The following is a 13,751-nucleotide window of genomic DNA, read 5'->3' as shown; positions in this document are numbered from 1 at the left end:
AGGATATTCATGGAGATAATGGGAAAAAAACATAGGCTTTGGATACAGAATATTTTAATTTTATCACATAAAAACATAATGGCAATACATGCTGTGTTTGGAACATTATGCAGTATTTTGGCACTTTAATTTATAGTGTGTGTGTGTGTTTTATATATATATATATATATAAAACACATAGGGTTTTTTGGGGTGGAGTTTCCCATAGGCTCCAGTACCTGCAGTGTGTGGTTCCATAGTGTAGTGGTTATCACGTCTGCTTTACACGCAGAAGGTCCTGGGTTCGAGCCCCAGTGGAACCATTAGTTTTTTCTCATATTAATTACATTGAAAATAGCAGTTATCATTTTTATGTTCAATTGGAGTTATTAAACCTTGCTGCTCAATTAGGATTACATGTGTCTCTTACGAGTAGACTTGTATAACAATATGATAGGGCACCAGGTCTTGCTCAATTCTAGATTGTAAGCTTGTTTGAGCAGGGCCTGTTTCTGTAAGTCAAATTGTTATTTTATGCAGTACTTGTTATGTCCTGTTTAACCATTGTACAGTGCTGCAGAAAATGGTGAATTAATACAAAACAATAAATTATTAAAATAATTATTTGTATTATGCAGGAAAACCTGATGGTTTCCTAGGAGGGGATACATACATGCTTGGGGTGTCCACTTTGGCCCAATAGTGTGTAGATGGACATTGAGGTATTAATAAAACTGATCACTATATATTGCTGTAGTTTTGTTGTAGGGATACTCCCTTGGCACAATGCAGAATGGACTGTACATTGAGAGCATTTAGTTCCAGGGGGGATGGGAAAACCTAAAAAGGTTACCAAGATAAGGATCTAAAGGATGCTTCCGTGGAGAAATATCCAACTGTTTTCTTAAGACCTGGGTTGTCTGACCTGTTGGAGTGCGACACTCATCAACTTCAGTTATTTCTTGAGGATGAAAAGAGCTGCAACATAAAAGGGCACTTTCCTTATGAAATGAAAAAGGACTTAGATAAGCCTAAATATACCGGTACATTTTTATCATGTGTCTTTTATCGTGTACGCCTGAGTAGTTTTTGCTTATTTTTACTTCAACAGGTTTTCTCTGTCTAATTGGATCCTTCATAGTAAAGAAAATAAGTAAATGAAGACTGGTGAACTTATTCCACTTAAAAAGCATGGCTTAGAAATGTAGCTGGAGTTATTTCAATAATGGGGTGAAGGTGTAGGGTACACAGAAGACCAGTGATAGCCTTCAGAAGGCTCCAGCATAAGTTGCAGTCCATGTTGGACTTTTAGCCATATGAATCGAAGGTTGAAGACAAGCTGGAGGAAGCCACAAAAATCTGAAAAGGCACATTGAACAGGAATACAGGCCAACTCTTTGAGGAGGAATCCAGGCAAATTATCTTCCATGTCAAAGTGGAGAATCTTGGGTGGGAGAAATGTTGCTCTTTCTTCCGTGTTCATTTTTTCTTCCACTTGCATGGCATGCCTGAAATGGGACAAGTGGGACAGTTGCACCCCTTGAACTGGAATAACCATGGTTTTACCTGCATGATTTAACATTTGTGAACACCATGTGGAGTGGTCCACCGCGGTAATCACTAAGATCACCAGAAACAAGAACAACATAGAACAGATTCCAGGTCTTCCTGATGACGAATGTTTGGACTAATGTGGCATTGAACAGGCTGACCAGTAAATACAAGGACATGGTGTGAATGATTATTCAAGAGCAATCCTTTTTTAAAGGAATTCACACAAAGGGTGCCATTGAAGAAGGGTGGTGCCCAACGTGTGTAATTAAGGACACTTTGTGGTTCATTAGGAAACCTCAGATCCTATAGAAGGAACCGGTCACTGTCTGAAGCTGTCACAGGCTCTTACAGGCTAATCCTTAGCCCTCCTCTCCAGCCCTCTCATCTTCTGGACTTTAGTGACCCTCCTGAACTGTTCCCTTTTTCAGTTACACCCCACCCCATACCCGAGTGTTATTGTTTGGGCTATTCCACAATCCCTTCTCTCTTGGATCTATTCAGTGCTTTTCTCATAGTTTGTGTTGTTTTTTGAGTCAATAGATGTTTGATTGTTTGTATTGTGCAGCATCCCAGTGCAGTACTTACAGGTGCATCAGTGTAATTAGGTGTACTGTATTTATTATTGGCTGTGCAGGTTAGTCCTGTATATACATGGTCATGTTCTTAATGATTGTCCTGTAGTTTGTGTTGTAACAGATATTTCTCTTCTGGGAAGCCAGCCTAGGAGGAGGAACAGTGGCAACTTCAGGAACCGACAGCAGTTTGCATGTTGGAGTAACTTGTGCACCACAAATCAGTATTATTACTACTCACAATATGATCAATTATAAAAATTAATTTCAATGTAATCCGGCAAAATATAGTTCCATATGCTTAAGAAAAACCAGTTCACTAAAATCTTAAAACAAAACATAGGGCATGATCAGCTTGAAACAAAAGTCTACATGTGTGATATTGACTAGAATAAAGGATAATAATTATCTTAGTGGGAGTTAGTTACTGTCTGAATCTGAGTTAATTTGAGAAGGTATTCTCAACCTAATGAAATCTTGCTGTCCTGTTACAATTGTGATACTTAGCATTGTCTGCTTAAAGAATTTGGAATTTATTGGTGTCAAACCAAGATATTGAGATACAATGTATGCCTAAGCTTTTAATACCCTAGGCAAAAAAAAAAAACATACCAGGGGCTTAATTAGTAAAATGTCAATACATCAATCAAATATATTAAAAGGGAGGCCACATTGATCTGATAAAGGTTACTCTCTGTTTTACTTTGAAATGAGTTTCTTTTGTTGTTTAAATCACATTCCTTTTTACGTTACGATTATTTCAGATGCATTGGATGTTTTGCTAATTAGCTGACTACGTGCCTTCCAAGTGTTTTAAATTCCTGCCTTTCGTTCTGTTCTTATTTAATCTGAGCAGGAGGAGATGGGGTAAATAGCAGCCCCCAAGGCATCTTAATTAACAACACCATTCATCTGCAAGGTGCTCCTAACTTCTACGTGCGGACTTGAGCTAGGCACCGCATTAATAACGTTATGTGACCTAAGTAACTGATTTAGTAGTGCAAGGCACATAAACATTTCACATGTTATTGAGCAGAGCATGTAAAGCGCTCGCTTGCCGTACATGGAATATATAAACTCACCAAAATGTCTAATGTATATGCGTCCTTGGGGGAAAAAAGGGCTTATGTTGTCACACTCAGTGGGGCTATATGTATTTTTACATATAAAAAGCTGAAATTAAATTATACACAAAGAGTTAGCTGATAAATGGTATAGGATACACTTGTTATTTAAACCCTCAGAATAAATAAGGACACAACCCAGAAAAAAAAACATTCCTATTCCAATAAAAATGAACCTTTATTTAAACTTCTTTTAAAAATATATTTATATTCCAATAAAATGTAACCTTTGTTCAAACTTTTAAAAAAATGAGATGATCCGATACTGGGTTTTCGCTATTTTCCATTATTACTGTTTCATTATACGCAGGGATGTATCCCCATGACGAAACCGTAACAATTTATTTTCTGCTTCTGTTATCTAAGTTGTGCAGCTACGTATTAAATTGTCAGTATCGATTTTATACATACAATAATGATCTTTTCTTCCCTGAAAGTATAATTTGATATATATATCAAATCAGCCATGTGTGGTTATATTATGCAGCAAAAGAAATGCTAATGCCATTGATATAACAACCAACGTTAATGAATATAGGTAATGCAATGTCTCTGGCAGTGTGCTCCTGCCTTCATTTGCTTGCATGCAAATAATAAACAAAATACATCATTAATACCAGCTTCAAAGGCCACTCTTGTGAACGAAGAAGCTTTCTGAGTCTCCTAAAGCCTGAGGGACCCCTTGCACCACATTAGTTGCAGCAACCAATGTTATGCTCTCTCATCAAAAACCTAGGAGATTTTTTTATTTTCATAAAAATCAAATATTTACAGTTTAACTTCACACCTAATATTTTGCAACATAATATTCAGAGTCTGACGTCTGTTAGTATCATATATTGGATCCTACGGGTTCTTGTACGCAGCTCACATTTAATACCCCGTTGTTGCTGGGAAGGATGAAGTTCAGAGGAGAAGCATAAAATATTCTTAGAGTATCAGCTGCCAGTATTTCAGTTCCTAGAATAGAGTGCTCCACGCTATCAAAACGCTTCTAATTACATAAACTAAGAATCAACTGTCACATGCTTTGCAAGGTAGCAAGACGTGCCCCGATTAATTACATGGTAAGTTTAACTTCAGAAAAATGAGTGGTCAAGGTAATTTAAAGGTGTACTTCTGACATTGTGCAACAAACAAATATGTTGCATGCACATATGTCTATGTATAATCTTCCATTATCACTGAGATATAGAAGGGGTTGGAGGAGAAGTGAACAGAAAACAAGAAACAATAATCTGCTAAAGTTCAAGCATAGAAAGCTAATTTTATTTTTTGCTGGTTGACTTTGGAAAGGTTTCCACTATACTGGGTAAGCTGAATGCATAACCGTGAGCCGGTTCTTCTGGTTGGTAATTTTTAAAAAAAATTGTCATGTTAAATAGGGTTGCTACTGTTGAGTAAAAAAGTTCCTATATAATAACTCTCAAATTACCTTGGAAATCAAATGTAATAAAGTCATAGTCTCCCGTCAAAGAAATCTTCTTGGTAAATTGAAAAAAGCAGTGATGTCTATGAATTAGGAATGTTCTGGGAAAATCGGGAATGGTGGCAACCCTACCAGGTCCAGAGTAGCCATCTGGATCACCAGGTACATCTCCAGTGACAGATCTGGCTCTGGCTTGGCATAAGTATAAAAACGTCTGGCCATGTGTGTCCAGCCTGTGGATGCATGTACGTAATTTGGCTTAAATTGCCAGGGCTGCTTAGTCAGGCCCTGCTACAAGCACATATTGTAAACTAAAATTATACTAAAATACTTAATATATCCAAATGGTAAAAAAAATGACAAAAAAGAGAGAAAATGGAACAGCTGTCAAGGATAATTCCAAGGATTGTTCCATGATTCCACAAACCAAGTTAGACCACATCCTGGTACTCTAAAACCTAAAAAAAATAAAGATAATGACTAAATCTGTGAATAGCTTGTAATTTTTGTTTGTCAACTAGGAAGCTAATTTAAGCGATGATCTTTGTCTCAATGTGACACAACTAGTATTTAATTAATTTCCTATCTTCCTTACATTAAGCTTTTTAGCGGCAGTGTTGCGTGTTCCATAATCATAAACATTTTGCCAGGTGTCCCAGTTCATGGGAGAAATGTGGCATTCATATTAACATATAATTTGACAGGTCATATATCTGTCCCATGAATGTTTAAATTACATTGTATAAGTTTCACTTCTGCTAGAAAAAAAAGAATGGTTCCACTGGGGATCGAACCCAGGACCTTCTGCGTGTAAAGCAGACGTGATAACCACTACACTATGGAACCTTTCCATATGGTGGATGAGCTTCATTCCATGGCTGGAACATGGCAAGCTGTAACATAAGCATCATACCCACTTTATGCTGGTGCAAGTGCATTACTAGTGTAAGCACATTGTCCATTTCTTTTCCAGGAGACATTTCACACGCTGTTGGCCAGTGCATGTGGCATGTTACTTATTCCCTTTAGTTTATACATCACAGATACTTTAAAACAGTACTCCCTTCAGCAACATAATATATGTGCCCTGATCATTTGGCAACTATATTTCTCCCCATTAATTGTTAATCTGTAATTTCCCTCCATCCATCCATGTTTTATAAGATGCAATTAATAATGTACAAGTCACCCTGTTGAAAGATTGCACAGAGATAGAGCTCTGGGCATGATTCGCAAATCCTGGTTTAGCAGCTGAATCAGTGAAGTTTTACATGGATACTCTATACAATATGTATTTTAATACAGCTGAGTGTCACATTTGAATGAATGTTTTTTCATTTGTTCTCTTTCCTCACCTTCTTCCCAACTACAAGTGCAGTGGGGTATAAAAAGACCCCCTAAACACATGCGGAGAAAGTGCTGCTATTGAGTTAAATGGGACTGGATTTCTGTAAGTAATTGGTTTCTTCAAGAAGCCAAATCTGGCATGAAATGTGGACTGCTGAGATGTTAAGCAGGTAAGTCTTTTCTTTTTTAAGGTAACTAATACACATTAAAGTAGTTACAAAAAATGTTGGGGTATTTAAACAATTTTCAATGTAACGGAACTTACACCAAGCACAGTCAGTGGCGTACTTGGGGGGCAGGGGGGTTGCGGTCCACCCCTAGTGCAACTCATCAGGGGTGGCACACAGAGGTCCCAGGTCTCATGGAAATTACCCCATCTCTCATTGTCTCCCTACCTTCTCAACTTACCGCCTCTGTGTCCCTGTCTCCTTTACCACAGCTCTGCTTCTTCTCTCCCCTCTTGGTCTTCTGTCATCTTTTGCTTCTTTCCATGTCTATCTTTGTCCACCTCTCTGTGAGCCATAACAATTATTGTAGCATGAAGATAATGAGGAAATACTGGTGATCATGGGCAGCATGTGGTTGATTGTTATGTGTAGCTGAGTGTGGTGTGTGTAAGTGAGTGCATGGCTGATTTTTATTTACAGAAATGGGTAGTACATTCTCCAGCAGTGTGGGTGTTGTTTTTTTAAGAGTGAGGTGTGTTGCTTTAAATGATTTATGGCTGAGAGTGGTGTGTGGGCTGAGTGCATGTCATCACTGTGTCTGAGAGTAGGCAGTCTGGTTAACAGCGCTCATTGTATTTGGGTTTACATAAGTTGGGCTGAAAGTACCATATTAGCTTGAAAGTCTGAAATGTGGCCAATATGAGGGTGCATCTTAATGTAATTAAATGGAGTTAAGTTTAAACTATTTTTTAAATTTATTATATAGATGTCAAATAAATGAGGGCCAACATCCAATTAATTCCAAGTTAATTTGGCAGTTGTTGTATTGAGATTATATGTGATGTGCATAAATATTTAGCATATGGCTTCTAGGGCTTCTTATTTCCAGTCAAGCCCTGACTCCCTTATTAGATCAAGACTCACGCCTTGCCCCACAGCTATTTGCACTGCAAAATAAAAGGCGTGTTAAAGTACCTTAATATTCATTTAGGATTGATGAGGGTATTTGGTAGACTGCCCCTTTAAATGATCAGGAAAAGTTGTTATGTTAGGAAATGAATTCTGGAAATGTCACTCTATACATAACAAAGCTTCTCATTTAGTATTAGGCTTTTAGTTCTTCGTTATAAAAGGAAAGCATACACTGTGTAAAATAATAAACTTGTGATCAACAACGGGTCAGTGTTCTTTACAGCAAGTGATACCACTACAGATCTTGGCTGCTTTGTTAAATTTTTATGTGTTGGTTTCACATTCATTCAAGTGCAGCTTAATAAACATGAGAAACTGCAGATATTGAGAACAAGCGTTTAATCACAATGAATACCTCAATTCTTTCCACCGAAAGTACTTAAATGTCTCTTAGCATCCGGTTAGCCTTTTAATTTATTATGTTTCTTTTGTGAATTGTATTTATTATTCATTGGTGCTGAAGAGATTTATTTCCAATGTCCCCTCTACAAGCTCACAGTTATCCCTACCCTAAATGTACCTCCCATTCCATGGGCTGCTGTGGTTATATTACCGTATCTCAGAACCACGGAGGGGCTAGTGCCACTACATCCCAAAGGGGACATGTTGAGGGTACAATCAGGCAAGGTGTGGATGAGGCTAAACACAAGTCCCCCCCTTCAAGGAGAATAGAGCTGCCTTGGAGCTTCATAAATCAGTTCAGTGAGTTTTAAAGTATAGTTATTACTCCAAATGTAGAACTTTGCTCTAGAGCTGCTCTGGAAATATGACACTATGGGTATTACATGTGTAAGATGCATTTAGTCAAACATGAACTCACACTCAATTGTCAGATGGGAAGGATTCAAAAAGGACTCCAGCCTATTAGGCTCCTCATCTCCATCAATAAAGATCTAAAGGTTCATGTCGGACCTGATGGGAATTCTTCACAATATCCCATTGAGTTCCATTGTATGTACGCCTTTACTAGTCAGATGGGAAGGATTGAACAAGGACCCCAGCCTATTAGGCTCCTCATCTCCATCAATAAAGGTCTGAAGGTTCATATCAGACCTGCTAGGAATTCTTCCCAATATCCTCATGAGTTCAGGTGTATATACCTTTACTAGTCATTTCGTTAGTGTTGCAAATTTCTCTTTGGGGAATTTGTATTTCACTGCAAATTTAAAAAAAAATATGATATAAGACTGAAATCCAGCACTAAAAACACATCCATAGCACTGAGATATGTCATTGTAAACTCCACGGAGCTACAGAACATTAATCTGTGACATCATTTCCAGTTGACCACAGTATTGTGCCTTTGGGCGTTTTACAGGAAAATCTGGCCTTGGCTGATTTGGTAGTGTCTAAAACTTTTTACAAAGATTACTAAGAAAAACATATGGCACTGATTATTATTAGAGTCAAGCTGTTGACCATGGATTTGCCAGCCTGAATAAGGTGTGCATTAAACAAGAGACTTTGTATGCACTTATAAGGGTACTATAGCTTGATATGCATTTGTTTTTTGCCTCTAGTTCAAGTTAATTGGAATGTCTATTTTGATCGTAGCGACACTTGCTAATTTTTTCATCTTTAGAATGAAAGCATTTTATAGATGTCCGTATTAAAAGTCTGAATGTGTCTAAATGAAAAATATTGTTTTTCACTTGCCCTAGGTTTGGGAACACCTCATGTCCCTAAGGCTTTCATCAGCTTGGGTATTTACAGGGTAAATTTGAAAAAGCATGCATTACTTTTTGTTACCGAACCCTACTTTCTAAAATCTAAGGAACTTCCGCAAACTGGTCACCCACCCAAAATGACAAACCAATACTAAGCAACTAAGATAACAAAAACTACCTAAAGATTAAAAGCAAATAATCACAGGGGGTCCAAGGGGTTGCTGGAATGCTATGTGTATCTTACTATCAGAGTGAAAAGGGGAGAGGCACAGAATACTGACAAAGCCAGTTTACAAACATTGCCTTCATGGAATGACACTTGCTCATCTTTACTGTAACAGCCATCACATGTATGGAGCCAACGGGCAGATCTGGACAAGCCACCTTGCAAACTGGGCAAATACCCAGTGGGTCAGTGCCCAATGGCACCTCCTATGTACCTTTATTGCTGCTAGTGCTGCAGATCCTGCCCTTTGGTGTGTGGAAACATACATGTAATTTTGGCTGTTGCTGCCAATACGGATCCCCAGAGTCTGGCACTTCCAACAGGGATTGATCTTTGATCACTGTTCAAGGCTCCAGAATAGCCTTTAATGCTTGGATGGTTGTAGTGAAGTCTATTTTGCCTGCTCCCCACCTAGTCCCATCTACTCCTCATTGACCTTACCTTATGCATTTCTGGTTAGTCCCACCACTCAGTGCTGCTAGCTTCATTCATCTAGCTAGGCTTCCACCCATAGCAGGAGGCATGGGCCTCTGGGTGAGCTACCTGGTCAAATGATGGCTCTAATAAGGATTGTGGTTATGGTTTAACAAGAACTGAAGAAATGCCTGTTAGCTTCATATGCCCTATAGAGACTATGAACTCTGTAGCTGATAGTGGGGGAAGAAGAACAAGAGGCAAGAGAAGAAGAGCTGTGGAACAGGAGAAAGGACATGGAAGCAGTGGGGAGACATTGAATGAGAGACAATATGAGATAGAGTGAGAATGTGAGTGGGTTAGTGTGAGTTGGAGTGTGAGAGAGTGAAAAAGCACAGAAATGGCAAGCAACATTTTTTTTGTTATACGAATCGGAATGGATTAGTCTGATATATATACTGTATATAATACAACAAAGCATGGAATCCGCGCACACCCAACAAATACTATCATAAATATTGGGGATTCCTTTAAACTATATGGCCACATATTGCTTAGCCGGCCACTACTATTTTTGGTGAGTACTATCTGATCCTTTATTGCTTGCTGAATCAGTGGGAATGCACTGCCTATTAACCCACTGAGGCTCTCTTGCAATTTAAAGCCCTTACTGGACGATATTAATAAGGCCCCTGTGTGGTAGGTGGGATGCTTAACCCTAAGGTCTGGTCCGTATATTATGTATATATAAAACACAGTATATTACTACCTCACCTGTAATAACTTCAGTGGCTAATTTAGATTGTTCCACTGACTGAAATGCTAAACTCTCCCCAAATACTGAGGCTTCACAAAGTTATTGCTGTTTTGCCAAATTTCTGGGACACATCCACAGAGAAATCATTTTACACAAGCCTTAATCTGTATATCATAATGTTTATTAAAACAATTTCATTTGTACATGTGGGGATATTGAATTGCAGCTGACACTTTAGGGAGTTATATCAATTGCTTCTTTTTTAAGTGAAAGGTTGGCCAGTGGAGAATTGTTGCTCAAAACACATACAAACATATGAATCAGCTGTAGGCTAATGATGGCATTCTTGCTATTGTTTGGGTATTGGTTCCAGTCTTCACAATACTCAAAGGGTTACCAAAGATTGATTGATATAAGACATTTTATGACTTCTATTGCATGCATCAAACCCATGGGATATCATTACAGCTACGTCAGAGTAGTTGGCTTTTACAGCCCTGGCAACAGCCAAACAGAAAATGACTTTCACAGAGGACTAGATAAAAGCAAAGTGTCATCATGTCTTTTAAGCTCTCTTAAAATGATGTTGTGTCCAATAAACACAGAAGCTCAGTATGTGAAGTCAAAAGTATTATCCGTATCCACATAACCACGTGAAAAATTACCACAGGGAGATTATTTTAGTTTCCAAAGGATCAGGTTCTTTCTCTATCATTTTAATTTAGGGGCCAGGAATGACATAATCTCAATACACTTCCAAGACTCAGTTCACTGTATTTACCTTGGCCAATTATTCTCTATTTATTTATGACCCCCTTTCTTTAAGGGAACATCTTCTGCTAGCTATCTGTATTCTGATCATCTTAAAATCAGCATATACCACAGAGAATAATAGGTCCAAAATTGAAGATCTTTTGGTGAAGAAAAGTACAAATATAGCTGACTTTACATTGTTTAATATATATTAAGGGGTAATGTAATATATATTAAGGGGTAATTGGTAGTAGTAATGGCGGATAGCAGGGAAGGGCTGGCACCTCTTGGCCTGGGGATCATATGGGGAAGTCACCCTCACCTCCTACAATCCCCTAATGCCAAAAACCCTTATTCACTAACCACGTATGCCCAATGCACACATTGAAAGCCACGTAACATATGGTCAGTGCCAAGTAAAGCTGTGTAGAACTTATATACCATACAAAATATTTAAGGTGTTGACTGAATTTATTAAGAAGCCAGGAAGGAATGCACTGTTGGATTAAGCTGCCAAGACCACCATGGCCATAACATAATTAGCGTAGGTGGGCGAAAATGAAGAATTAAATATAATTAGACATGGCAAAATAAGGCGATGATGGGGTATTTGTCATACTTTTAACTGGTATGGAAGCTAAAACAGAAAATTTCAGTTTACCTAAAACAGCTCCAAGGAAATGTTATGCATCTGTGATAGTAGGAGTAATTTCTCAGAATGCAGGGTGGTCTGATAATACCACAAGCAAAGAAATACAGCATTCTACACAAGGTGGCCAAATGTGTGGCCCTGCCATGAACAATGAGAAAGGGCCTCCTGATTCCGTAGTAGGAGTCTAATGGCATCCTAGCTACAAAAATATCATGCATTATTGGGTCCGCCATTTCAACCACAACATTTCAAACAATATAACAAAAACCATAGTCTTCATTAGGACATAACAAAAATGACTGGTATAGCAAACTTTTTGGTTATTCTCTGATTAACCCTTTTTTGGTATCAGTCAAAAGGTCAGTTTTGATATGATATCAATGTTTATATGTGAGCATGCACATTTTTATTTATGGCATATGACAGGTTGAGCTCTAGCATTATTATGGTTATCTCAGCTCGAGGGAAACTTGTCAGTAGCTTGTCCAACTAGGGCTTATTACCTAGTTTATCATGGGAGATTGGGGTGGGAGGGAGTAACTTAATCTTTCCGAGATTTTGCATCTCATGTATTTTATAACATAGAATACATTGATTGTAGTGGTAGACACAAGAACCATAGCATGTTCAATCTATGGGTCTTCCATGTACTCAGCTGAGTAAGTACAAGCCTTTAGTTAACAGAGCTCAAGCAGATCTACTAACAAAATCCCAAAGTTTTAAAATCATGTTTGCATTTGTTAGATCTTTTATTAAAGCAGCTCTGACAGGTTAATGCTTGGAAGAATTGACGTCTCCAAAAGGTGGTGGAAAATTTTGTGTCTACCGGTTGCAGCTGAATAACAAATAAGCACCTGGGCTGTAAATAGTGCTGGGATTTCTGGATTTGAAAATGTGTGGGGGACTAAGAATAGAGGTTGGAGCACATGGCCAAACATGCCAAATTTAGCAGTCTTGTTAGAGGTGTTTATCACGATATACTTCTCAGCTCATCAAATACATAAATTCTGCATGTTGTAGAAAAGTGGAAAATATCAGAGGGTGCTGCGATATTTCTATGGGACCAATAATAGAAGTTGACCTTAATTAGCAACCATATGTACGTGCAGGGCAGAAGGTTCCTGGTGCTAGCTATATGGAAAATCAGCAATTTCAGTAAGATTGCATTTATTAAAGTATATTTCCATCTGATTTTACGGACGTCACAAGGAGAAAAATGGGAAAAACATATGGAAAACAGATAACCACATGGTGGCTATACTGTCGTATAAACTAGAATTTTATTATGTCAACCAAGGTCTATGTATTCCACAAATACGGAAAAAACATGGAACCAAATTCAATTGCTCCCACAATGATAACAAAATAGGTGTGTTTTCTTGTACATGTTAATTAACCATGAGTCTGTAGAGGCTAACAGAACAGAAATTGTATTTATAGCGTTATATTATCCCCTCCAAAACACAGACAACATCATTTAACTGCTGAGTTCTCCCTCAGTGCCATGAAATAGCTCATGTTTCCAGTATGGATCATTCATTACCAACATGCGGATTTATCAAAAACACTAAGCACTGCATTACTCGATAAAAGACAGAAAACCCAAACTGTCTTTCATTTTTTTTTTTTTTAAAGTTATTTGACTCAATACTTTTAATGTAAAGCTGCTGTTGCATAAAGTTTATATTTTTATTTGTAATATTCCTGGAATATAGTTTATGACCAATGAGCAACGTCAAAGTTGATTTTGGTTATATATATATATATATATATATATATATATATGGTTTGTCACCATTTCCACTAGATGTACTAGGATCAAAATCAGTCCTATAGAAATTATAGTTTGGCCCAGTACACATAATCTAGGCTTCATACATATCATGCCATGGGAGTTGGTGAATTTTTCCATTAATATGTTTTGGGTGGATTTTTTTAATAGCAATACTGTATAACATGCTAGGAAAAAAAACTGCAGAGAAAATAGTATTTCATGTTATAACTCCAGGAATTCTAGATCTAATTGGAATTTATAAAATGGGGAGGGGGACGTTCCTAGATGCTATAAAGTACACAAGCATGCCATGCCTCTATAGCAAGGAGGATGTGTGGTTGTGATTAGAAGGCCAAAGGTAATT

General features: G+C 37.8%; 2 non-coding genes across 2 annotated transcripts; one reads left to right on the top strand and one right to left on the bottom strand.

The window, feature by feature from the left end:
* The first annotated feature begins 229 nt into the window (after positions 1 to 229).
* On the top strand, positions 230 to 302 carry TRNAV-UAC (transfer RNA valine (anticodon UAC)). Its single transcript has one exon. It is a non-coding gene; the product is annotated as a tRNA-Val (tRNA).
* A 5,129-nt stretch (positions 303 to 5,431) lies between these two features.
* Positions 5,432 to 5,504, bottom strand: TRNAV-UAC (transfer RNA valine (anticodon UAC)). Its single transcript has one exon. It is a non-coding gene; the product is annotated as a tRNA-Val (tRNA).
* Positions 5,505 to 13,751: the final 8,247 nt, after the last annotated feature.

Source organism: Sceloporus occidentalis, unplaced genomic scaffold (genome assembly GCF_023333645.1).
Source record: "Sceloporus occidentalis isolate IW3139 unplaced genomic scaffold, rSceOcc1.0.p SCAF_43, whole genome shotgun sequence".
Taxonomy (NCBI): domain Eukaryota; kingdom Metazoa; phylum Chordata; class Lepidosauria; order Squamata; family Phrynosomatidae; genus Sceloporus; species Sceloporus occidentalis.
The sequence above is the reverse complement of the archived record's forward strand: the minus strand, read 5'-3'. Positions and strand labels throughout refer to the sequence as shown.